We start from the raw sequence: 25,424 nt of genomic DNA, 5'->3' as shown, positions 1-25,424 counted from the left end.
GCATAGTGAAGGTTTAAGAAGATACGACTCTTGTTTTAGGTGCATCTGTATGTGCCCTTAGGGTCTGAAATGTTTTATGGAGAGTTTGATGATGTTTGTATCCCTGAGCTTGTTTTAATGGTTTGTCTTTATATTGATAATTTATTATTTTAATTGAAAGCTGCTTTGAAGAAGATTCAAATTTGTACGTTGGCATACAAATCTCCTAAATAAATAGGTGTTAAGAATCTAATTCGTTTATGCCTGTCTATTCCTTTGTATTCTACTAGCTTTTCTGCTAGCACACTGAGAGGAGGTGGTCCATAAAGGCAATTCCGGGAGGGGGAGGTCACATGTGACCCACATTGGCAAAATAATATTGGATGGGGCTGAAGAATGGAGAAGAACCAGTCAGATCACCCTTCCTTCTTGAGACAGCAGAAAAGATGGTAGGATTCAATTAAATAGGTGGTGATGTTACCCTACATGAAAAAGTAAAGTCTGCTGAAAGGGAATTGATTGCTTTTACTTATCATAACATAGCTACTTATCATCACAGGATAACTTGACAGTTGCTGAAGATTAAAATACTACAGTTTAGGGAAATAATCACACTGGAAACATTGGAGCATATGAATTGTTTTTGTGGAGAGTCAGGCTGCCCTGGAATAAAGACTAAGAGAACAAAGTCTTCTAGGTCATGAAGATCTATGTGAACTGATATTATTCCAAAGGGAGATAGCCTCCAAAGCAGCTCAAATAGCTACTTATTAAAACCACCCTGTCTTCATATACATGTTTGGATCCACAGTACTGTGTTATTTTGTGTCCACTTAAGGGATTTTCTACTTGCTTTCCTCTGTAGCCTTTGCATTCCCCCAAATTTGTACTTGAGGGCCATTATATCCTACAGTTCAGCATACAGTGCAGCTATGTGGTGATGAAAATCTAATTCTGTTATTAAATATGCAGGCTCAGTTTAGTTCACCACAAGTGACTACATAAGCTCTTGATACCAGTTTAGAGAACTGCTGAAAAAGTATTCCTTGGTAGACCCTCCCGATGGCACATGCGTAAGCACTGAACATGTCAAGCCATTAAGAGAAAGGTAGGTCTCCCAGGTCCTGTCTGTCACTATTGGTCAGCAAGCAAGAGCTTAGTATGGGAAAATGAAGAAGAGTTGGTTTTTATACCATGCTTTTCACTGCCTGAAGGAGTCTCAGACTGTTTACGCACTGGAGGTTTCATGCCGGTCTGTGGGCTGGAGTTTTAGTTGTGGCAGGTTGCCCCACCTCTTCCTGCATCCACAAAGAGGAGCATTTGTCCTGGTGTGCCTCATCTGCCCCCGATTTGTGTTCCTGTATGGGAGCTGGGGCAGTGAAGTTCCCAGTGTGTAAATGGTCTCACAGTGGCTTATAATCGCCTTCCTCTCCCCACAACAGATACTCTGTGAGGTAGGTGGGCCTGAGAGAGCTCTGACATTACTACTCTGTCAGAACAGCTCTAACAAGACTGTGACAGGCCCAAGGTCACCCAGCTGGCTGCGTGTGGAGGAATGGGGAATGATACCCAACTTGCCAATTAGAAGCTGCCGCTCATAACCACTACACCAAGCAGGAAGCATATACAGATCTCCCAGTACTTCTTAAGAACTTTGTGTGCTATCTGTGCACATACCTTAAATGCACATATTACTGTGTTATCCTCTATAAGGATCTCTCTTTTTTTGCAGCTGCTATATTTGCTTTGAACAATCTACAAGGCTTTGGACAGATCACAAGGAATTAAAACCACCCTGAAATTATAACGATGTAATATAGCCAGTATTGACTAAACTTATCACATTTCATGTGCTGAGACCTTATAGTAGTAGGAAGATTTGTTTTTGTTTTTTTTAAATCTACCAATTGGTTGGAGAAAGCAACTTTTTTGGTGTGCAAATTTTTAATATAACATTTTGATCAAAAGTGTGGGGCATCTCCCCATTTCCAAATTAACTCCGATAGTCATCAGTTAAATGCAACCAGCTCATGATGAACTTGTTGGCAGAGATGGAGAATTGCAGTAGGGCAGCAGCACAGCACCTTTTAATCTCTGAAAACTTGAGGAACAACCCAATGCTATGGCTGCTAGCTGACCATCCCTTTGCCTTACTAGTCGAACGGCCCAGGTGAGTGGTTGATAGTTCATCAATGAGAGCTAAGGGGGAATTTTCAAACACTCAAGTAACTTCTGATTTTCATGGGAGTCGATCTACAAACACTGAAATCAGTTTGGGCACAGAGTATTTTTACAGATGTGGAGTCAATTAATTACTTCCACATGTGCCTTCAGTAATGGGGATTTTCAAAGGATGGGGGCATAGAATCATAGAGTTGGAAGGGGCCATACAAGCCACCTAGTCCAACCCCCTGCTCAACGCAGGATCAGCCCTAACCATCCTAAAGCATCCAATAAAAGTGTATATCCAGCCTTTGCTTGAAGACTGCCAGTGAGGGGGAGCTCACCACCTCCTTAGGCAGCCTATTCCACTGCTGAACTACTCTGACTGTGAAAACTTTTTTTCCTGATATCTAGCCTATATCGTTGTACTTGAAGTTTAAACCCATTACTGCGTGTCCTCTCCTCTGCAGCCAACAGAAACAGCATCCTGCCCTCCTCCGACAACCTTTCAAATACTTAAAGAGGGCTATCATGTCCCCTCTCAACCTCCTTTTCTCCAGGCTGAACATTCCCAAGTCCCTCAACCTATCTTCATAGGGCTTAGTCCCTAGGCCCCAGGTCATCTTCGTCGCTCTCCTCTGTACCCTTTCAATTTTATCTACGTCCTTCTTGAAGTGAGGCCTCCAGAACTGCACACAGTACTCCAGGTGTGGTCTGACCAGTGCCGTATACAATGGGACTATGACATCTCGTGATTTTGATGTGATGCCCCTGTTGATACAGCCCCAAATGGCATTCGCCATTTTTACCGCTGCATCACACTGCCTGCTCATGTTTAGTTTACAATCCACAAGTACTCCAAGGTCTCGTTCACACACAGTGTTACCTAGAAGCCATCAATTGTAGTGTCATCAGTAGCAGCACTAAAATATCAATATATTGCAGCAGTTTTGTAATAATATACTTTTGAAGAATGACTGTGAGATGAACAAATTCCCCTGATGAAGCTTGTTAGTGAAATGCATTGGGAATTTTTGGAAATTTAACTGAGTAATAAAATGTATTTTACCCAGTTTTGCACCACTGACCCTTTTGCACATTGGCCTTATTTTCTATCTGATCTAGTTTATGAACATACAGGATATAGCCAACTCTTAACTTATCCTCTAGTGCAGCGGTCGGCAACCTTCTGGTTGCTGCGGCCCGCTGCTGCCGAGTAAGGGGGGGAGAGCGGCCCGGGGCTAACTGGGAAAATTGTGTAATACTAATGATAGTATTGTGCTGTTTAATTGGCTAAAGTAGTGATCCCCAACCTGTGGGCCGTGGACCACATGCAGTCCTTCGACTAACTGGAGGTGGACCGCGAAGGACACCTTCTCCCCCCCCGGCCCTTTACTTCACCCCCCCGGCCCTTTACAACACACTTCGGGTGTCATTGTCTCCCATCACTCCCAGATGGGACTATCTCGTTGCAGAGAAACAAGCTCAGGGTTCCCATTGATTTGTCATTGTCATGAGTTAAAATTTCCATGAAAATAAAATGTTCCTTATGTTCATTGTTGTGGCATGTCTGTATCTTATTTTGAAGGGATGCTTAAACATTACCATAGCAATCAGAGAGCGTTAGTGGTTGAGATAAAGGAGCCCCGTGATCCTCGGGCCACCTGCCGCCGCCACGCTCGCTCCTAAGAAGCGTGGCTGGCAGCAGCGGCCCACAGCCCTCCACCTGCCTGCCATGGAGCCACCCGCTCCAGAAAAACCTTCTCGGCAGCAGAACCCCGTGGACTTCCGCCCATCCGCCATGGAGCTGCCACCTCTAAAGAGGCCTTCCCACCAGCAGAACTCCGCCACCCTCTGGCCGCCCATCACCGAACCAGGAGCTCCCAACAGCCCTGGCTGCCAATGCAATGCTTCCCAGATGCTTGCTGCACGGCGGGGATGCGCCATGACCACTGCCATTGTCCAGCTGCCACCCTCTCCACCGCCAAGACACCAGCCACATGCCCTCTGCATGCGCGTCGCCGCTTGGCCTGCTTCCCAGCAGCCTGCCCGCCACTCACCTGCTCACCACCGATGCGCCCATTGCTTCCGGTACGTCCCCCCTTGGCTCGCCCTCCCTGCCACTGCCCGCTAGTGCCCATCGCATTCCTGAATGCAATGGGCTTTTCGGCTAGTATCTATATAACTGTATATATCTTTATACTCTGGTGGCTGAGCAGTTGGGACCTGAAAACTTCTGGAGTAGTTAATGTCAAAATCCTATAATGTTTGTTTACAGATGGGGCAGGAAAATCTTAATCTGCTACTAAATCAAATGACTAAGAATCACTATCACACAGATAATGATGAAATCAAATAACGATACAAATAAATTACACAATTTTTTATAGAAAAGTATAGCCATTTCCACATGAGGAAAATGTTTCTTGACAGCCTTGGCATGTTGGCGGCATATGTAGCCCCCTCCACATGACATTGGCAACATTCTGAGGCTGTCACGATTTGGCTATTTTTAAATCGAGATTTCGGGAATCCAGAAAACTGTATTTATCACCCTAAATGGCATGAATCACTGGTGAGCAACCAGTGAGCAACCAGTGATAAGACTGTATGGAGGGGGAAACGCAGCTTTGTTCTCTGCAGCTTTGTTCCGCCTATGCTCCCGCCCTCCCCTTTCCATTTCCTGCTTTGAGTGATACATATATATTTTTAAATTGGTGCAGTCCATGTTGCGGCAAGACTGCAAACCTATATTATCCAAGGTGAAATAAAATCTTTAACATTTCCATGGTCTTGGGATCAGACAGGCAAAACACGGCCTCATTTTTGTTTTCTGGAGGTGGGAAATGAGCTGGGGGGCGGGTGGGCAGGTGATCGAGCAGCCTTCTCCTGACTATTCAGCCATGTGTGTGCTTTATTTTTAAACCTACTATTAGCACAAAATGCATTTTTGGGCTTCAGTTACCTGTCCAGCCTTTTCACAACTCAGACAGGCAAAAAACCGTTTACATCTTCTGGAGCTGGGAAATGAGCTGGGAAAGATGGGGGGGGGGGTATGATCTGGCTGCTTTCTGCTGATCATACAGGAGTCTGATCAGCTAGTTGTAAAGCCACCCATTAGGATAAAATGTCTTCTTGGGCTCCAGGGACAATGTGCATCATCTCAGAAATCTACCCAGACAGAAATAAAGTGCAAAAAAGAAGAGTTGGCTCTTATATGCCGCTTTTCTCTACCCGAACGAGGCTTAAAGTGGCTTATAGTCGCCTTCCCTTTCCTCTCCCCACAACAGACACCCTGTGAGGTGGGTGAGGCTGAGAGAGCCCTGATATCATTGTTCGGTCAGAACAGTTTTATCAGTGCTATGGCAAGCCCAAAGTCACCCAGCTGGCTGCATGTGGGGGAGTGCAGAATCAAATCTGGCATGCCAGATTAGAAGTCCGCACTCCTAACCACTATACCAAACTGGCTCTCAAAAAGGGGGGGGGAATGCTGTACTGGCATTTCTCCATAGCAGCAGGGGCAGTGTTGATTTTATTAAACATGCATCTGTGTTATGGCATTACTGCATAGCAACACGAAAGTGCCTTTTGTAAAAAAAAATAATAATTTTGGGATGGGGAGAAAATTTCAGTCCACAAGGTAACTGCTGTGCTGTGATTGCTGGCTTGCTATGATTGACAAGCCAAGGAATAGAGGAAGATATTCGGCTTGTTTCCTTTTGCAGCCTCTTTAGGAGGCAAAAAGCCTCAATGGGGCAGAGGGAAAAAGTGTGAGGGGTCTCCCTGTGAGGAGGGCTGCAAATGCGAGATTTACCATCCTGTGTTTGCCAGGAGGAAGCCACTTCATGTGGAAATGGCTTATTATTCTCAGTACCAGTATGCCACTTACAATATGCTACTCCATAATTAAATATTATGCTTCCTAAACATCTACACTGTTGCTCCAGTATACTTCAGTGAAACTCCAAATGAGTATTTGTGAGCAGAGGCACATCTTCAGCAGAGCACTCAAGTGTTTGAGCTATTGTTGTTGTTGTTGGGTGCGAAGTCGTGTCCGACCCATCGTGACCCCATGGACAATCATCCTCCAGGCCTTCCTGTCCTCTACCATTCCTTGAAGTTTGCACCAACTGCTTCAGTGACTCCATCCAGCCATCTTATCCTCTGTCGTCCCCTTCTTCTTTTGCCCTCAATCGCTCCCAGCATTAGGCTCTTCTCCAGGGAGTCCTTCCTTTTCATGAGGTGGCCAAAGTATTTGAGTTTCATCTTCAGGATCTGGCCTTCTAAGGAGCAGGCAGGGTTGATCTCCTCTAGGACTGACCGGTTTGTTCGCCCTGCAGTCCAAGGGAGTTGCAAGAGTATTCTCCAAGACCAGACTTCAAAAGCCTCAATTCTTTGATGCTCGGCCTTCCTTATGGTCCAACTTTCACAGCCATACATTGCAACTGGGAAGACCATAACCTTGACTAGACGCACTTTCGTTGGCAGGGTGATGTCTCTGCTTTTTAGGATGCTGACTAGATTTGCCATAGCTTTCCTCCCCAGGAGCAAGCATCTTTTAATTTCTTTGCTTGATCTATAGTGGAGTGCATTGTTCAAGGGAAATCTACACATATAGAAACTTTTGTACTAACTGTTCAGTGGGACTTTTGGAGTTTACATTGTACATTAAGAAGAAGAAGAAAAGTTGGTTCTTATATGCCGCTTTTCCCTACCCAAAGGAGGCTCAAAGCGGCTTACAGTCACCTTCCCATTCCTCTCCCCACAACAAACACACTGTGGGGTGGGTGAGGCTGAGAGAGCCTTGATATCACTGCTCGGTCAGAAAAGTTTTATCAGTGCCTTGGCGAGCCCAAGGTCACCCAGCTGGTTGCATGTGGGGGTGCGCAGATTCGAACCTGGCATGCCAGATTAGAAGTCCACACTCTTAACCACTACACCAAATGCTGGATTTCATTATCTTTGCAATAGTTATCCTTTGGTATACAAATGCATGCACTCTTTGTTCTTTTCCATGTTCCATTGTTGCATTACCCTTGTTTGTGGATTCATAATCAAGAATGTGTCAACAAGCCTTTAGGTGGCAGCATAACCTAAAAGATAAATATCAGTTTCTTGTGACATGGGAAGGAGGGAAGCAGGCAGGACTGGGAAGTTTTCAGGATGCCAAACCTTTAACCATGCTTAAAGGAAATAAAATTATTGTGACAAATAAATTGAATGACATGAAGTTCAGGTTTCCCAGAACCACCTGCACAGGTAGATTCATGGACAAATTTTACCATTGTGCTCTGATGTTTGGCTCAATGATAATTAGTATAGATGAGGATGCACATCCTCATCTGTTTTGTAGGCTGGATAGGAATGCGCAGCCATGTCTGTTGATAAGTGCTTTTGTTACTGCTTTATCCCTGAATGTCATGCTAAATTGCATCCAATGCTGCTTTGTGAGACAGTATCTTCTCACTAGGACCAACATGAGCATTTTTCTGAAATAACCATTCCTAAATTAGATGATTAATTAGTACAGATGAATCCTGAATGATGATTCATTAGTGTTATATTATGTCGCATTTAATGCAACAAATTACACAATCTAACATTATTCAACATCTTTATGAACTCTCCGGCCCAGCTGGTGCAGTTTTGGGCTGGGTTGTCATCAATATGCCAATGACACCCAGCTCTATCTCCTCATGGATAGCCACATGTAATCACCCCCCCGGAACCATTTGCCAGATGTTTGGAAGCTGTGGCTGAATGGCTTGAGTCGTCTGAAAAAATTGCAACCCACCAGTTGGCACACAGGGCATGCCTCTCAACCCTCCCACCCCACCAAAAAAAAAAATCTGGAAAAAAATTACTTCTGTTCATCTTCAAGTGTCAAACTTCCAAAACGGGCTGGCTAAACTATGCACTCTTCATCTATGATTATATACATTGGCATAGCAATGGAGAAGTTTTACTTAAAAAAAAAAAGATTTTTTGTATCCCTTTAAAGCTAGGTGAAAGCTGATTGGCTGGCTGCCATGATTGCCAGGCAGAGGGAGATGCGCTGGTATTGTGAGTCCCTCTCTGTAGCCATTTTAATCAGCTGTGCGGAGTGCCAGAAAGCATGAGGAAGCAGAATAAACTGAGAGAGCGAGGAGGTGAGAAATGGTTTGTGTGTGTGTTTTTTTATAGTGTTAAACAATTGAGGTTGCTTAAAGCTATATTTTTAGAAGTGCAGAATAGCCCATTGTGTTCTGAAAAGGAGAGTGGGTATTAAGTAAGTAGTAGTACATGATAAAAGGTCAATCAGGAGTATAAAAATAGTCAGTAGTATCCTGAATGTCACATTACTGCATATAAAATGGTTGTTTTGGGAGACTGGAAAGATCATGCAGAGAAGCATAATTGAGTCTCACATTCATAGTTAGGAAGCCACCAATCCCACCTCCAAAACCAAGTAGCAAGTACCAAGATCTACTTCAGGGCCTTCAATAGGATGAACAGGTGCTTGGGCCTCTATTAAACAACCCATTAGCTTGTTTTTAGTAGGAGGTCCTGAAGGAGGAGGAATTGTCTCGATTTGCCTTTATTTTTCTTAGAACTGACTGCAAATGATGATCTGAATGTTCTTTATTCAGCTGGAGTTGGTCATCTTCCATTGCAGAAAGCTGTCCCTGGTTTTCAAAATAGTCTTCACTGATTGGAACCATGTATTTTTATGAAATTATATTGAGAAAGAAAATAATTATTTATGCTTACCCAAAATGAGATGAATAATTAATATCAATTACCCAAGGAAAATGCAAATGTTCCCTGACATCCCATTAACTAAAAGGGGTTTCTGAACATCCTTTTCAGCCAGTAAACCCTATTACAACTTTAAAAAGAACTATGCATGGAACCTTGTTCCACTGTACCTAGGAGTTTTCTTAGACAAAATGTTGTTTCGGTGAAAAAACATAAAGTAGCTAATGTATCAGCTATCTCTGGACATTTTGCTTTTGTTTTGTGCATGTGCAACAGACTTTAGTTAACCAAACAAGTGAAGCTACTTCCCTTTAAGACTATACCCCTTTAAATAACCTCATCCCTTACAAAGTAAGCCAAACCACTCACCCAAACGCTGATTAGAATACTGTAGTGTGAAAACAGTTGAAAGACAAAAAGGGATCCCAAGTTAAAAACTTAGTTTCTGACTAAACTTTCTAGACTCAAACAGAGTCAATAGTTTAGTTTGTGGAGTATAAGACACAAGATGTAAAGATCTCCTGGAGTGCCCCAGCCACCAAAAAGAGTACCTTCTTTGCAACTCAGTCAAGACTGCAGATGGAAAAGTGGGGACTGGGGGAGAATGGCCACAAAGTTGCCTAAGGATCCAGGAGCTAAAAAGATTATAAGAGAAAAGCACAGCAATGAAGAATAGGGACACCATTAGGACCACTGTGAGGACAAGAAAGTAAAACTATAACAAATCATGAAGAGAGGGCTGAACTGCTTAACTCAGTTTTCTCTTGTGAGGGAAGTAGTGCTCAAAGTGGCAAAAACGTAACAAAACAGGGGGGGATGGGAATGGTGGCCTAGGATCACTATGGGGGTAGTCCACAAAGACCTAGTTTCTTTAAATGAAACAAAGTCTTCTGGGCCAGATGAATTGCATCCAAGAGTACTAAAAGAACTTGCAGATGTAATCTCTGAATTTGCAGATGTAATCTCCATTTTTTGACACTTCTTGGAGAACAGGTGAGGTGCCAGATGATTGCAGGTGGGCACATGTTGATCCCATCTTCAAGAAAGGGAAAAAGGAGGGTCCGGGTAACTATCAACCCATCAGCTTGACATCTGTAGCTGGCAAAATTTTGGAACAAATAATCAAACACTCGGTATTTGAGCAGCTGGAACAGACAGCTGTGATTTCTAAGACTTAGCACGGGTTTCGCAAGAACAAGTCATGTCAGACCAACCTTATCTCTTTTTTCGAGAAAGTGACTACTTTGCTGGATCAGGGGAATGCTGTAGACATAGATTATCTGGATTTCAGTAAAACTTTTGATAATGTTTCACATGATATTTTTGTTGACAAGCTAGTAAAATGCAGTATGGATCCTAATTCTGTCAGGTGGATTGGTAACTGGTAAACAGTTCATACCCAAAAGGTACTTGTAAATGGTTCAGCATCCTCTTGGAGAAGGATGACAAGTGTAGTGCCCCAGGGATCTGTCCTGGGGCCTGTGTTGTTCAACATATTTATAAATGATTTGGATGAGGGATTAGAGGGGATACTTATTAAACTGGCAGATGATACTAAACTGGGAGGGGTAGCAAACACAACAGGAGACAGAATCAGAATACAGGATGATTTTGATAGGCTCGAGAAGTGGCCTAAACTGAATAAAATGAAATTCAATAGGGACAAATGTAAAGTTCTGCATTTAGGTAGGAAAAAACATCTATATCAATATAGGATGGGGGAGACTTGTCTTGGCAGTAGTATGTGTAAAAAGGATCTAGGAGTCTTAGTAGACCATACATTGAATATAAATCAACAGTGTGACTCGGTGGCTAAAAAGGTAAATGGGATTTTGGCCTTTATCAAAAGGAGTATCGTGTCCAGATCACGGGAGGTGGTGGTACCACTTTACTCTGCTCTGGTTCGGCCTCACTTGGTTACTGTGTTCAGTTTTGGCACCACAGTTGAAGAGGGATGTACACAAGCTGGAGCATGTTCAGAGGAGGCCAACAAAGATGGTGAGGGGTTTGGAAACCAAGACGTATGAGGAAAGGTTGGAGGAGCTTGGTCTGTTTAGCCTGGAGAGAAAACGACTGAGAGGGGATCTGATAACCATCTTCAAGTATTTAAAAGGCTTCTATGTAGAGCCGAGTTGTTCTCTCTTGCCTCGGAGAGACAGACCAGAACCAATGGGATGAAATTAATTCAAAAGAAATTCTGTCTAAATATCCGTAAGAAGTTCCTGACAGTTATAGCGGTTTCTCAGTGGAACAGGCTTCCTCGGAAGGTGGTGGGTTCTCCATCTTTGGAAATTTTTAGGGGCTTTACGCACCGGGATCTTTGTAGCAAATTGGTCACTGAATGAAAAATCGCCATTTAAAATAGTGGGATTCGTCGTTATGCATACCTGCCTTTGTAGTGGAATCCAGTTGCGTTTTGTAGCGTTTCCCACAGGCTTCCGGTCTCGGCAGAAATCGCTAGAAAGGAAGCGCTATTGCCAAGCTCGTCCCGCCCCTGGCCGTCAAGCAGCCAATGGGCAGCCGTTAGCATGCTCCCAAACAGCCCCTTTCCCTTTAAGAAAGGTTTAAAAAAAAAAAAAACAGACCCATTGCAACGAATCTGTGTAGATTCGTTGCAACGGAGAGACCCATCCAGCTGCCTAGTGTGTTTGAGCTGTCGTTTGATCGTTTGATCGTTGCCACGCTTCCTCCGAGTGAAAAAAAAAAAATCCCCCCCCCTCATGGGCCCGATTTTCGGCTGAATGAATGTGTAAAAAATAAAGGGAAAATACATCAGCAAACGGGCTTTTCTGTGGTTTGTGCTTAGTGACTAAAGGGGAGGGACTGAAGCCAGGGAAGCCTCTAAACAGAAAGAGGCTCGCTGGTGCGTTTATCCCCGCTCGCTCGGAGAAAAAAAAATGGCGATCGCTTCGCCGGAAGATCAGAGAAGAGAGCCAGGGGGAGGGACTTTGTAGAAACCGCAACAATGTTAACGCACAGGTCTTTTTCGCTAGTGTTGCAGATTGGTTGCAGGAGTGTATCGCTTTCCGGAGGGTGAATCCACTTTTGGGGATTTCCCTGAAAGCGCTACAAGGAAGCGCTTTTTGCAGATTGGTTTCAGGTGTGTGGCAGATTGTCGACGACGTTGTGCAAAACAGCAAATCAGTAGCGTTTTCAATTGGCAACCATTGTGCTATTTTGAAGGCGTGCAAAAAGCCCCTTAAACAAAGGCTGCATAGCCATCTGACAGAAAGGCTGATTCTCTGAATGTTCAAGGGGGTGGTAGATTACAGTGGATGAAAACAGGGTTGCACTTACCTGTAACTGTTGTTCATCGAGTGGTGTTCTGCGAGGATCACAGGCCTGCTACAGAGAAATAACTAGCCAGCTCAAAGCAAAAAAAGTCTCCCAAGAGTGCTCACCCCTCCCCTCACAGAGTGACTTTCCCGCACAAAGTCACGTGATGTGGGAGGAGTTAGCACTCTTCCCTCAGTCCTTTCCCCTTGCCGCTTGGCAGGTCCATCAATACGTAGCAGCCCAGCGGGGATGGAGGGAGGGTTGTGTTACTGCACAGAACACCACTTGATGAACAACAGTTACAGGTAAGTGCAACCCTGTTTTCATCTTCGTGTGTTCTGTGCAGTCCCACATGGGAGATTAGCAAGATAATTCACCATAGAGATGGGGTGGGCTATGAGTGGAGTATTGATCTTAACACCGCTTTTCCCACCTCTGCGTCTCTTCCAGAGTCCACATCCAGAGAGTAATGCCGGATGAAGGTGCTAGGCATGGACCAGGTAGCCGCTCTGCAAATGTCCTGCAATGGAAGATGTGCTGCAAAGGCTGCCGATGATGCTTGCTCTCTAGTTGAATGTGCTGTAAGTCCCAGAGGGCAGTCTAAACCAGAGCTTCTATATGCTTGAGAGATTGCCTTCACTATCCAGTGAGATATGGTCTGAGTGGATGTTGCCTTGCCCTTCTTAGCACCTTGGAAGCAGACAAAGAGTGCCTTATCTTGTCTAAACTCTCTTGTTCTATCCAAATAAAATAGTATGGACCTACAGACATCTAGTGTGTGCATTTGCTTTTCAAAGTTGGATGTGGAAAAAATACTGATAAATTCAACGATTGCCCTAAGTGGAACCTTGACACAACCTTAGGAAGAAAGGAGACACTAGGGCGAAGTATCACCTTGTCAGGAAAAATCTGGAGAAATGCGGGTTCAGAACAGAGGGCTGCCAACTCTCCCACCCTCCTGGCCGAAGTTATTGCCATTAAGAAAGCCACCTTGAATGATAAAAACGACAAGTTTGTTGTTGCCATAGGTTCAAAAGGTTTATGAGTCAGTCTTGATAAAACAAGGGACAAACTCCACTGGGGTATAACATAAGGAACTGGTGGAAACAGATTTTTTAAACCGTTAAGAAATGTAACTGACAATGGGTGGGAAAAAACTGATTTACCCTCCACTTGATTATGGTAAGCAGATATTGCCGCCAAATACACCTTAATAGATGAATTGGAGAGGCTCTTATCTTTTAACGTTACTATGAAAAAATTGTAGAGAGGGAGCAGGAATCAGGAACATGCCCCAAGTTTGTGGCCCACTGAGTGAACTTGGTCCACATTAAAATATGAGCACCGAGTCGAAGGTTTACCAGCAGCTTCTAATATCTGTTTTACTTTAGCATTCCCTACACTCCCACCTTCCACGCTGTAAGGTGGAGGGGTTGGGGATTCGGGTGCAGGTGTTGCCCCCAGGTCAAGAGGTCTGGCTGGTTGGGGAAGTGTTTGAACCGCCCTTGCGCTAGTCGAAACAGGGACGGAAACCACGTCTTCTGTGTCCAAAAGGGAGTAACACATATGCAGTGGGTCTGTTGCTGTCTGAGCCTTGCCACCACCTTGTTTATCAATCTAAACGGTGGGAAGGCATAAAAAAGGTATCCCTTCCAAGATCGGAGGAAGGCATCCCCTAGGGACCTTATATCTGTGCCTCCTCGAGAGCAAAAAAGTGTGCACTTTGTGTTGTGGCTGTCTGCAAAGAGATCCACCATGGGATGCCCCCATTCCTGAAATATTGGGTCCAAGTATGCTGGATTGAGGGACCAATCTTGGAACAAATTCACATCCCTGCTGAGGGCGTCTGCCCACACATTCAAATCTCCTGCAATGTGCATTGCTGATAATGCGGTCTGATTGTCTATAGCCCAAGCCCAGATTCTCATTGCCTCTTGACACAGTCTCGTGGACTTGGTACCTCCCTGCTTCCTTATATGGAACACAACTGCCACATTGTCTGAAGCTACCATGACATGTTTTCCTTGCATCAAATCTGCAAAGAAAAGGAGGGCATGTCTTATTGCACATAAAACCCTGGGTGCTGAGGCTAACCTAAGCGGGAGAACCTTAAACTCATAATGGCTATATGAATGAATTGCAATGTGGAAATATGCATCTTTTAAATCCACTTTTGCGAACCAAAGATCCCTTGATAAGAGTGGAATCAATTCAGACAAAGAGAACATATGAAAACGCTTCACATCAATGTACATATTCAGGTCTCTCAAATCTAAAATAGGTCTTTTCCCTCCATCTTTCTTGTCAATCAGAAATTGGAATAAAACCCTTGTGTTGCCAGTTCAGTACCCAAGCACACTACAGCACCTTTATCTATGTTTCACCTCAGCCAGAATTTCTGGATTGCATGAATTCTCCTGAGAAGGTGGCAAGTTAAACTTTGGCACATTCCAAAACTCCAAGTAATATCCATGCTTTATTATGGAAGAAACCCAACTGCTGTCAGAGATTGCATTCCAGACCTTTATGTATTCTGACAAACCATTAACAGTAACGGTGTTAGGTGTTAGTCACTGGGACTGAGTCTGGCGACTCCCGTTGTCCCTATCAGGTACAGCCTGACAATTATGTCCGCCACCCCTTCTATGCCCCTGCTGAAATCTAGGGGTGGAAGAATATACTGGAGTCTGTGATTCAGAATTCCTAAAAGGTCTAAAGTTTTGGGATCTGTAGAAGGGACGGCCCCATCGTTTTGGCTTTCCCTGCCCTGATGAAGAAGCCCCTATACCAAGGGATTTCACCTGCAATTTATATTTCCTCATTTTTTTCAAAACTTCGTCAGTTTTGGAGCTGAACAGATCCTCCCCTTCAAAGATGAGATCCTCTAAGGTCGATTTGATGTCTGAAGACAAGGTAGAGCTTCTGAGCCAAGAGTTTCTGCGCATTACTACTGCAGACCCCATAATTCTACCAAGACAGTCTACGGCATGCCGAGCTGTCTTAACCTGTTGTCTTGCCAGATCCCTTCCTTCCGTAAGTAGGGCTTGAATGAAAGGTTTTTGGTTCTCAGGTAGAAAATTTAGAAAAGCCTCCAACTTTTCCCAGAGGACAGCCTGCTCATTAAGGTCTGTAAATTTGCAACCCTAATGCCCATAGTTGAGGACAAATAAATTTTCCGCCCCAAACCATGTATTCTTCTGCCCTCTCTATCTAATGGAGCAGAGTGTTGGTCAAGTTTTCCTTTCTCTGGCAAAATAGCTGAGAAAACCAAGGAGGCCTTCGGATGGCTAAACAAAAAATTACAGCCTTCCTCCTGCACTTTATACAAATGATCCATTTTCTTTGCAGCAGGAGGGGCCGAGGCAGGGAGTTGCCAGACCTGTTCTAATACCTCTGTCACCCCTTTAATTAGTGGAAGGGCCACAGGGCCACCCTCAGAGGAGTAGAGGAATGGCATCAAGGGGTCCTCAGACTTCTCTAAGTTCACCTTGTACTGTAAGCTCAGAGCATTGGCCATCCGAATCAACTGCTGAGCATAAGGCTTGTTCTCATCAGAAGGAGAATGAGCCCCTCTTTTCCCCACCACAGCAGAGAGAGAAGGTGGAAGTTCGTCATCAGCCTCAGCAGCCTCAGATGCAGAGTCACTATATAAAGTTCTGTCATCTGATCTACGCTGCCGAAGAGAGTCCACGTACTCGACTCTGGCCACCTTCGACGCCGATGGTGACTGGGATCGTCGACGCTATCGGTGATCGTCGGCGTCGATTGAGAGTCTCGACAATGAAGCCCTTGATGGAGATGGCGAACATCAATGTTGAGGACCTCTAGGATCGACGTCGACCCGAGACAGTGGATATTGGGATTGGTGATGCCATCGGCGATCCTTGTCGGCGATCGAAGTCTCGACGACAAAGTCCTTGTCGGAGACGGCGAACGTCGTCGATGACGAGTATCGATGTCGACCATTGGCAAGTCCTTCATCGATGTCAAAGTACTCTTGCCCCAATGTCGCCAGGAAGCTGGGATCAACATAGGGACCCAGGACTCAGTCGACGACTCCGATGACTCCCGACGTCGACGCTTTAGAGGTCGGACAGGCATGTCATCTTCTGACTCTGAACTAGACATCTGCCTTCTCAAGGACGGCGGTGAGCCTTCCCTAATGCTCAGCATCGAGGGTCTCCTTTTGGCTGCCAACGTCGAACGCCCTTCTCGGGCAGCAGACGGCAATCTGGAGCGCCTCCGAGACAATGACCTCGAGAGTCTCTCAGCACCCGTCTCAGAGTGTAACACGCCGGCGCCAATAATCGGTTCAGTCAATGATGTCGAAGCGGCTGCTGGTGACGGATTAGCACGACCCCTAGTGCTCGTCGATGGAGTCGGGTCTCTGCTCCTGGAGCAGCCTCTCGAACCTGACCTCGATTTCGGGGGAGATGAGGAAGGGGAAATTACCCTTCTAGATTTTCTTGCGGCCACCACAGTAGAGGGGGTTTCCCTTGATGGTGCCTGTGCTCTCTTCTTCTTAACCTTCTTGGGAGGTTCAGAAGCAGCCCTCTTTTGAACTGTAGAAGTGATAGAGGGAGCTCCTGAAGTAGAGGGAGCGGCCATTTCCACTGGTTTGAGGGATTTCTCCCAGAGAGCCGCTTTAAGTCTTCTCACTCTTTCATCCCTCGTTTTGGGAGTGAGCTTCTTACATGAGGGACAGTTTGATGTATAGTGTCCCTCCCCCCAGCACAACAGACATAAAGTGCATTCTGCGCACTTCTTAAAGAGTGCCATCGAAGAAAGGAATTTAAAAACTCCTTACTTACAATTTTTTCTCCTCAGAGAAAGTTGTGAGGTAATCACAAGAGCTAGCTGACTAGCGTCCTTCTCCTGCAGTGGCAAAAAAAGGACTGAGGGGAGAGTGCTAATTCCTCCCATATCACGGGCGGGAAAGTCACTCTGTGAAGGGAGAGATGAGCACTCTTGGGAGACTTTTTTTGCTTTGAGATGGCTAGTTATTTCTCCGTAACAGACCTGCGATCCTTACAGAACCCATGTGGGACTGCACAGAACACACGAAGATGAACGGTGGGTTGTAAGTGTCCTGCACAGTGCAGGGGGTTGGACTAGATAACCCAGGAGGTCCCTTCCAACTCTATTATTCTATGATTCTATGAAGCAAGGGAAGTGCAAGCTGAGCACTTTGAAGTTTAAACATCAACACGCCTTTTCAATAGACCTAGCCCAATGCAACACCCCCACTGAAAAGATGGAAAATTTTACATTGATGATGGATGGGGGAGGGCAGAAGGTACAGAATACGAGGAATAATCTCAATGTGGACGGTAGAGGAGTAGCTTCCTATAAGTTAATAAACTCTGGTGGAACCTTTATACTTTTGAACTTACAGTGGCTTGGTGCAAAGAAAGAGAGGAAAACCATGGCCAAAACGCTCTAAAAAAACCCTAAAGAAGCATTCAAACAGACAGTGAACTGAGCACTGAAAGGGAGGAAAATCAATGCAGAATGGGGAGAAAAAAATCTTACACCTATGCACAAGGAAAGTGAGGACAACTACAGAACGAAAAAGAAAACCCAAAAAGAATGCATAGCAAAAACTGAAGGAAAACATCAGCGCATAAATGGCCTTAGACTCTCTCATGTAGTAAATAAACCAATCAGGAGGAATATACAAAATTAATATTGATCTCCAAAATACCATCTTCTCATTTTATTTTTCTTGAACACCATTGGAGCTTTGTATATCAGTCAAGAAAGGGGATACTGTAAAAAGCTTGTTTATTTTTTTGATTTTTCATTTATCCCATCTCACTATAACATGCCCCCTCTTAAGCTCGGTGGCTTTAGAACAATACTTTAAGCAAGAAAGAGTTAAATTTTTACCCAAGCCAGTTCTGACTCAGTTTATGCCAGTCATTTCACAGATGTCTCTATCTTCCCATAATGGTCTTTTCAGATTATCACAAAGACAGCATCTGTCTCTATTTGTAATTTTTCCTTCCTTTTAATTTAAGGACTGAATATTTTAGTATCAATTTGAAAATTGATACTAAAATAATTTAAAATTTTATTATGTGTAGTGTTTGAGAACCTTAAATGTAAAATAGGTTTAAGATTTAATAAACAACATTCTTAAAAACAAGGCCATCATGTTTTGTGTATTCCCATCACAATAACTTACTAAAAATAAAATAGTTTCAAAATAGGCTAATCACCACAATGTCTGGACAATTAGGGCAATTATTTGGCAGTGATAATTTTTGCAATGAGGTGCCAATTCCCAAATTAAGGCTAAATTGGAAATAGAATCCTTTTAAGGAAGAGAATGTAGATCCCTGGCTAGTTAGTAAGGAGAAATCAGTTGTGTGTATTTCCTCAGATTTCTGTGTGCGAGAAAGTGCTACAGTTACCTCAGTAGACAGTGAGATACTGGTTCATCCAAGAAGGAAGAAAGTGAAGGTATAAGAGTAAACACTTTTTAGGGACCACGGGAGTTTAGGGGAACTCAAATAAAAGACAAAGAAAAACAAATATATTTTGGGATAACCACAGTAAGAAAACCTCTCAGTTTAAAAGAATCAGTATCTGAAAGAAAAGTTTATGAACATCTTTTTAAAATCCTTTAACTAAGAACTAGAATCTGTAAAACAATGCATTTATATGAAGAAACTTGATTCCTCATCCCAAATACTTTTTCGCTCTTTGTAAAATAAAATGTTTAATTTGTTGATAAAAACACTTTGGTGCCATTCTGACAAAGGGTTTTTAAGAAAAGAAGGCTCTACAACTTTCCAAAAAGCTAACTAAAGCCAAAAAGATCTAGCAGTGATGGGGTAGGACGGTGAAATTAATTTTTATAGCAAAGAAAACCATGCTAGTAGGCTAGCCCAGTCTAAGAGGGAAAGCATTTGATTTTGGAGGGAGAATTTACCTAAGTGTAGGAAAATGTATAGAGGTGACCTTCATATATTCAGAAAGTGATTGCATCTCACAATTTTCTGGGAAAGGCCATACAAAATGTTCCAAGAGCAGACAGCAGGTGACAAGAAGACTTTTTCTATCTGAGATCCTGGGAACCTGTTGCCAGACAATAGATATATTAGATGACTCAGCATACGGCAAGTTCATCCATTTATGTGCTCAAATAAATTGTCCCTACTACTTACTCAAAGTTGGTTGATTCATAGACTGATTTTTAAACCCAATTTAAGGACTTCACTAAGCAGTGCTATCCTATGAAAAGTTATTCTAGTCTAAGTCTATTTAAACCAATGGATTTAGACCAGAATAATTCTGTAGTGCTGGACAGAAAAATTTAGCTAACATCAGCCAAGTAGAATATTCTGATGGCAGGAATACATGTAACTTTCCATAATTATGAAATAAGACAGAAAACCATTAAAGAAATTACTGTTTATAAGTATAATTTCCCAGTGTATGAGGTGTTGGACAATCCTACCTGATTTTTTGACAAAAATTCATTGCATTATTACAGGTACAGTGATCAGCCTCTCCATTAGTGTGCATTAGTTAATAACCCTCTCAAGCTGTAATTTAATACATGGAATAAAACAAGTCATTTAGTGAAAAACAAAGCCCCCTTCATATCCAGAAATACAATACATATTGTGCTAAACGATGACTATTTATACAGCAACAACTTCCAGTTGTCATCATAAATTAGAAAAAGTACCCCTTATGGAGCTGAATTTTTGAGTTAATGCTTTGAATTAAAGTTACTTTCATGGGAGCTAACTAGATAAAAAGCAAACACGGTATAGTAGAAGGGTAAAAAATACAGGAAAATATTGCAAAGGAAACTCAGCTTGAATGGATTCAATATATGTTTTTATCCTGCTTCCAAAGCCTGTATTAAAGAATAATTTTATAAACATATAACTCTGCTGCAGATTGGGAGTAAATCAAAGCAAATGTACAAGACTATTAAATAAACATTTATTGTTACAAGGTCATGCCATGAAAGACCCGGAGAAACAGTAACTTTTTCAAATGACCAAAAGGGAAGATTTTACAAGCATATGTTCCTAGAGTAAGGTGACCAGATTTTAACATTGGTAAAGCAGGATACCATTGACTGGGGGGGTTCTTGATTAAAATTTGGTCTATATGGAGCAACAAAAAGTTTCATAGAACACATAGAATGCAAAAATATTATTGTAATATATATTTTTTAAATGTCAACATAATTACAAGTTGCCAGGTACCCCCAGATGTCCCTCCAAAAGTGGGACAATCTGGTCATCCTAGAGGATCCTTATTCCTAAACATTATTGCCTTCAGCTATCTCTCTGTATCTTTCATCATCCATTCTTATAAAAGAAAAATAATAGTAAAATTAGGTTGGAACTGAACAGAAAGTGGGAATTGGTGAGGCAAGGATCAAGGGTACAGTTCCCAGTGATTTAATTTCAGTTGGCTAGTTCTGTAGGTAGGTTAGGTAAGGGAGGGGAAAAGTGTTAGATGGAGGGTTGGTTTGGGAAGGGGGGTTGCTTAGAATGATAGAGTTGGAAGGGACCTCCAGGGTCATCTATTCCAACCCCCTGCACAATGCAGGAACTCACAACTACCTGCCCACCCACTCTCAATCTGCCTAAGTTAATAAAATCAGCATTTCAGTCAGATGACTAGCTAGCCTCTGCTTAAAAATTTCCAAAGAAGGAGAACTCACCACCTCTCGAATATGCTTGTTCCACTGAGGAACTGCTCTAACTGTCAGGAACTTCTTCCGGATAGGTAGCCGAAAATTCTTTTGAATTAATTTAAACCCATTGGTTCTGGTCTGACCCTCTGGGGCAACAGAAAACAACTCCACTCCATTTTCTATATGACAGCTCTTCAAGTCATCTTCTGATAGTCATCCAGTTAAAGCAGTTTCTCAGTGGAACAGAAGTGTGGCTGGCCTTGACCTGGCCTGGGCCTTTTTGGTCCTGGCCCCAACCCAGTGGAGTGAGCTCCTGGAATTGCTGAGGGCCCTGTTGGAGCTTGTACAGTTCCTCTGAGCCTGCAAGATGGAGCTCTTCCCCCAGGCATTTCATTGATGTTGGTGCAGAGAAGATCTATGTTCCTCTCCTCAGCATAGCCAGACCATCTGGTTAACCTTTATTACATCCCCCCCAAGGTGCATCATGGCCTGTTGAGCTGATGGAATGAGAGAGCTGGGAGTTTTAATAGTTTCAATGCCAGGGGATGGTAAGGGTGGGTTTTACCGGAGTTTTATTGTGGAGTTTTTACTCTATAACCCACCATGTGCCAGCTAGCCTGGGAGTGATGGGAAACATATAAAATAAACAAACAGAGAAACCAGCTAACTTCACAACATCTAGTGGTAGTGAATTCAATAGGTTAATTATGCATTGCGTGAAAAAACACTTCATTTTCCTGTGATGAGTCTACTGCCCATATCAGCAGAGGAATGAATGACATGTGCCCATCAGGTCCCTCCACCAAAACTCATTAGGAAACCTGGAAACAAGGAAACTGTACATATATGCCCATGTATATATTCCCATGTCCATAGCCAAATTGGGGTGTGGTGGTATTTAAGACTAGTGCCATCTTTAGGTCTTGTATGAAATCTGTGCACTATGAAATCTGGCAGAATAGCCAGATCACCAAGAAAGTGTTAGCATTTTTTCTCCAAAGAAAATTCCCCCCCACTCCAGATTTAAGGGGGGGGGGACCCAACAGTTGCATGTTAAGACATATATGGGAGGCATATGTATTTCAGACAGAGCAAGTCCATCACAGTGGCTTAGCTGTGGTCTGGGAGGCCCCCAACTCAAACTGTGTGATAAGGGGATGATAGTGGTATACCTATAGGACTTCAGAAAGAATTTATGTGCTAATATATACAAAGCACTCTGAATACTGAATGAATCAAATATATAAAACTTACAAAACATATTTACATTGAAAGCATAGATTCATGTAGCATTCAGAATCATAATAAAATCACATCTCTCTGTATTTTCACTGTAATAAATCATCCTAGAGTTCTATCTTTTTGGGGGGCTTAGGGAACAGGCATATAGCTCTATGGCTTTGGATAACACACTCTTTAAAGCATTTTCAGAATTTCCATTTCCAATGCTCCAACCATGGATTAAAGGATTGTGTACTATATGTCAGTGGTCCCCAACCTTTTTATCACCGGGGACCACTCACCGGGGACCACTCAACGCCTTTTACTGAGGCCCTTTACTCTCAACCACTGCCCTAACGCTCTCTGATCGTTATGGTAATGTTTAAACATCCCTTCAAAATAAGATACAGACACGCCACAACAATGAACATAAGGAACATTTTATTTTCATGGAAATTTTAACTCATGACAATGACAAATCAATGGGAACCCTGAGCTTGTTTCTCTGCAACGAGATAGTCCCATCTGGGAGTGATGGGAGACAATGACACCCGAAGTGTGTTGTAAAGTGCCGGGGGGGTGAAGTAAAGGGCCGGGGGGGGGAGAAGGCGTCTTTCGGGGCCCACCTCCAATTAGTCGAAGGATCACATGTGGTCCGCTGCCCACAGGTTGGGGATCACTACTATACGTGATCCATTTATTATATATTTTTAAACATATAATCCATTTTGAGTGAATGGGGAATTGCATGTATGTTTCATACATGTTCACTTTCATTATGCCTGAATTAATTTTCTCAAAATCTGGGTTTCATATATTGCCCCAATCACACAAAATGACAACTATGCATATCAGGAGGATTGTGTGTATTGCACACTCCTGTTACATGTGGCTGCTTTGCCAAAACTAAACATTTCAGAAGAGCTAAAAAAAAAATGTCATTGCAAGTAAAGATTATCTATAGCTGCTTAGTTTCTAAATGACTTAAGGATAAGCTTTGGTTTCCAAACTAAAAAACAGATCTCCATAAGTACACTATATACAACAGGAAACATGCTGTTGCTTCACCAAATCCCAAGCCAGGCATTCACTACTGAAGAAGAGCGAATGGAAGGTACAGGTAAAATGTGTGACGTACAGAGTACAAATGCTTGACATTTGCCCACCTTTTGTCTTGTATTTTTTTCCTCTGGGTGCAGATTGTTTCCAAACCTCACGGGAACAGCTGTTATTAGCTACCCTTTTGTCAATGAGTCTCTGGCTCTAATTTGATGCTAGGATCACCAAGGCAGGTAAATATTAAACTTCACATAAATCCTTCACTGGGAAATGATGTCTTAAGAAAAATATAAAAATAAAACCCGAACCCAAGCCATCATTGAGCAGCTGAACTGAGCTGTATGCGTTTTATTATCAGCTATTTAAAAGCAAGGTGCCAAAGCAAAACTTTGGAACCACTGGGCTAGAAGCAAGTGGTCAAAGACCTGCTAGCATGGTAAGAAGCTTACGGTATATGCATGAAACTTGCTTTTAATATTTTGTTAGTGTTTTATCTGAATTCTAAAAGACAAAATAAATGCTGTTTTTTCTTGCAGAGAGTTAAAACTGCATTTGTCTGCACTTTTACCATCATGATGGTCTTTTTGGTAGTTAAATCATCATGTGCCCAAAAGGTAAAAAATAAACAAACAAACAAAAAAAAACCCTGAAGCTAACCCCTACCCTGCAATAATATAAGACATTTTCCATTAAATAATGACTATTTTTCTCTTTGCAGACTAAAATTGTAGCAAGAAACTGGGGCCCACAATCAATGCTGTACCTCAAGGGACGGTGTAAGTTACATTTGCTGGCTTCTTATTTTGAGAAAAAAACCCTGATATGCTTGGTTCAGTTAACTGAGTATTAATTGCTAATTGTTAACACTACATTAACAAAACATTCTTATATGATATTAATTTTTCTGATAACTAGATTGTCTTACCAATGTATTTTTGCAATGGCTTACTACATTATGACATTAGAAAAAGCACCAGGAAGAATTCATCGGTTATATGTTCTAGGCATTTTTTAGAATTATTCTTATGCTCAGTGGTTCTCAGCCTGGGGGTCGGGACCCCTTTGGGGGTTGAACAACCCTTTCACATGGGTTGCAGCAGGACAAGCAGTTTGCCCAGGGTGTGTGTCATCTACACAACAGCCTTGTGGGGTAGATCGAGATAGAACGTTCACCTACCTAGAGCAGCGCAAAAGAGCGATATCAGCATGGTGGGACAAGAGGCAGAACTGAATTGAGAAATCCTGGGGGAAAAACAATTTATATACAATCACGAACAATGGATCTTCACGCCATTGGTCACTTTCCATTTAATTTCTGTGAAAGAACTCTTGCATACTTTTATGGTTGGGGGTCACCACAACATGAGGGACTGTATTAAAGGGTCACGGCATTAGGAAGGTTGAGAACCACTGCTTATGCTGAACTATATTCAATTATAGCATTAGCATACTGAATAAATTGTGTTGCATTAATGGCATAAAAACAAATAATTGCTTAAGATCTTTAGAGTAGCTGAATATATACCCCTCCCCCAATTGTTACAGAGTTAATGTCAAAATAAAAAAGTAAATATGTTTAATTTTAATTTTATTTTGGCATTAAGAAAGAAATCACTACTAAACAAACCATACATTTCAGCTGGAAGTCTTTAAGAAGCTCTAGGATTAGTTCTATGAGTGTGGCACTGTGCTGCAGATGCTAACAGAACTATGTAAAATATGCATTTATCTAACTTGTTAAAATATAAAAGAGATATGTTAACCTCCTAAAGTCAAAGTTTACATGGCTATTGCATTGTAACAAGAAATGTGCATCTCTGAAAACTGGGTTTACTGTTTTTAATAGGAGGATGTCACACAGGAGTTTCTAGCATAGGGAAAGAAATATCAAGACATTGCATTTAATTCAGAACATATCCCAGATATGTAGAAGTTTAGTGCTATACTTCCACACTCTCCCTCAGCACAGGTATATAGTACAATGCCGTATATAGTACAATGCCTTATAGTACAATACCTTGAGGACTTTCTATATAGAACTGAAAGAAGAATATGTTTTAGAGAGAGAAAGAGAATGAAATGGAAGCTATTCAACTCCTTAAGGAGTTCCTAACATTTATCAACTCTTAGTATAAATTCTTAGGAACAAATTTGAGTAGTCTAATAGATCCCCCCTCAGGTTTTATGTTGAGGCATGCTAGTATGTAGAGTTATTTATTTATTTAAAGATGTTATGGCTCCTTTCTGTGCAGCTCTACATATTTAGAGTGATTTACAGATATAGTATAAATAATAAAACCTTCACATAAAAATCATGCAA

This window comes from Paroedura picta, chromosome 2 (assembly GCF_049243985.1).
Source record: "Paroedura picta isolate Pp20150507F chromosome 2, Ppicta_v3.0, whole genome shotgun sequence".
NCBI classification, from domain to species: domain Eukaryota; kingdom Metazoa; phylum Chordata; class Lepidosauria; order Squamata; family Gekkonidae; genus Paroedura; species Paroedura picta.
The sequence above is the reverse complement of the archived record's forward strand: the minus strand, read 5'-3'. Positions refer to the sequence as shown.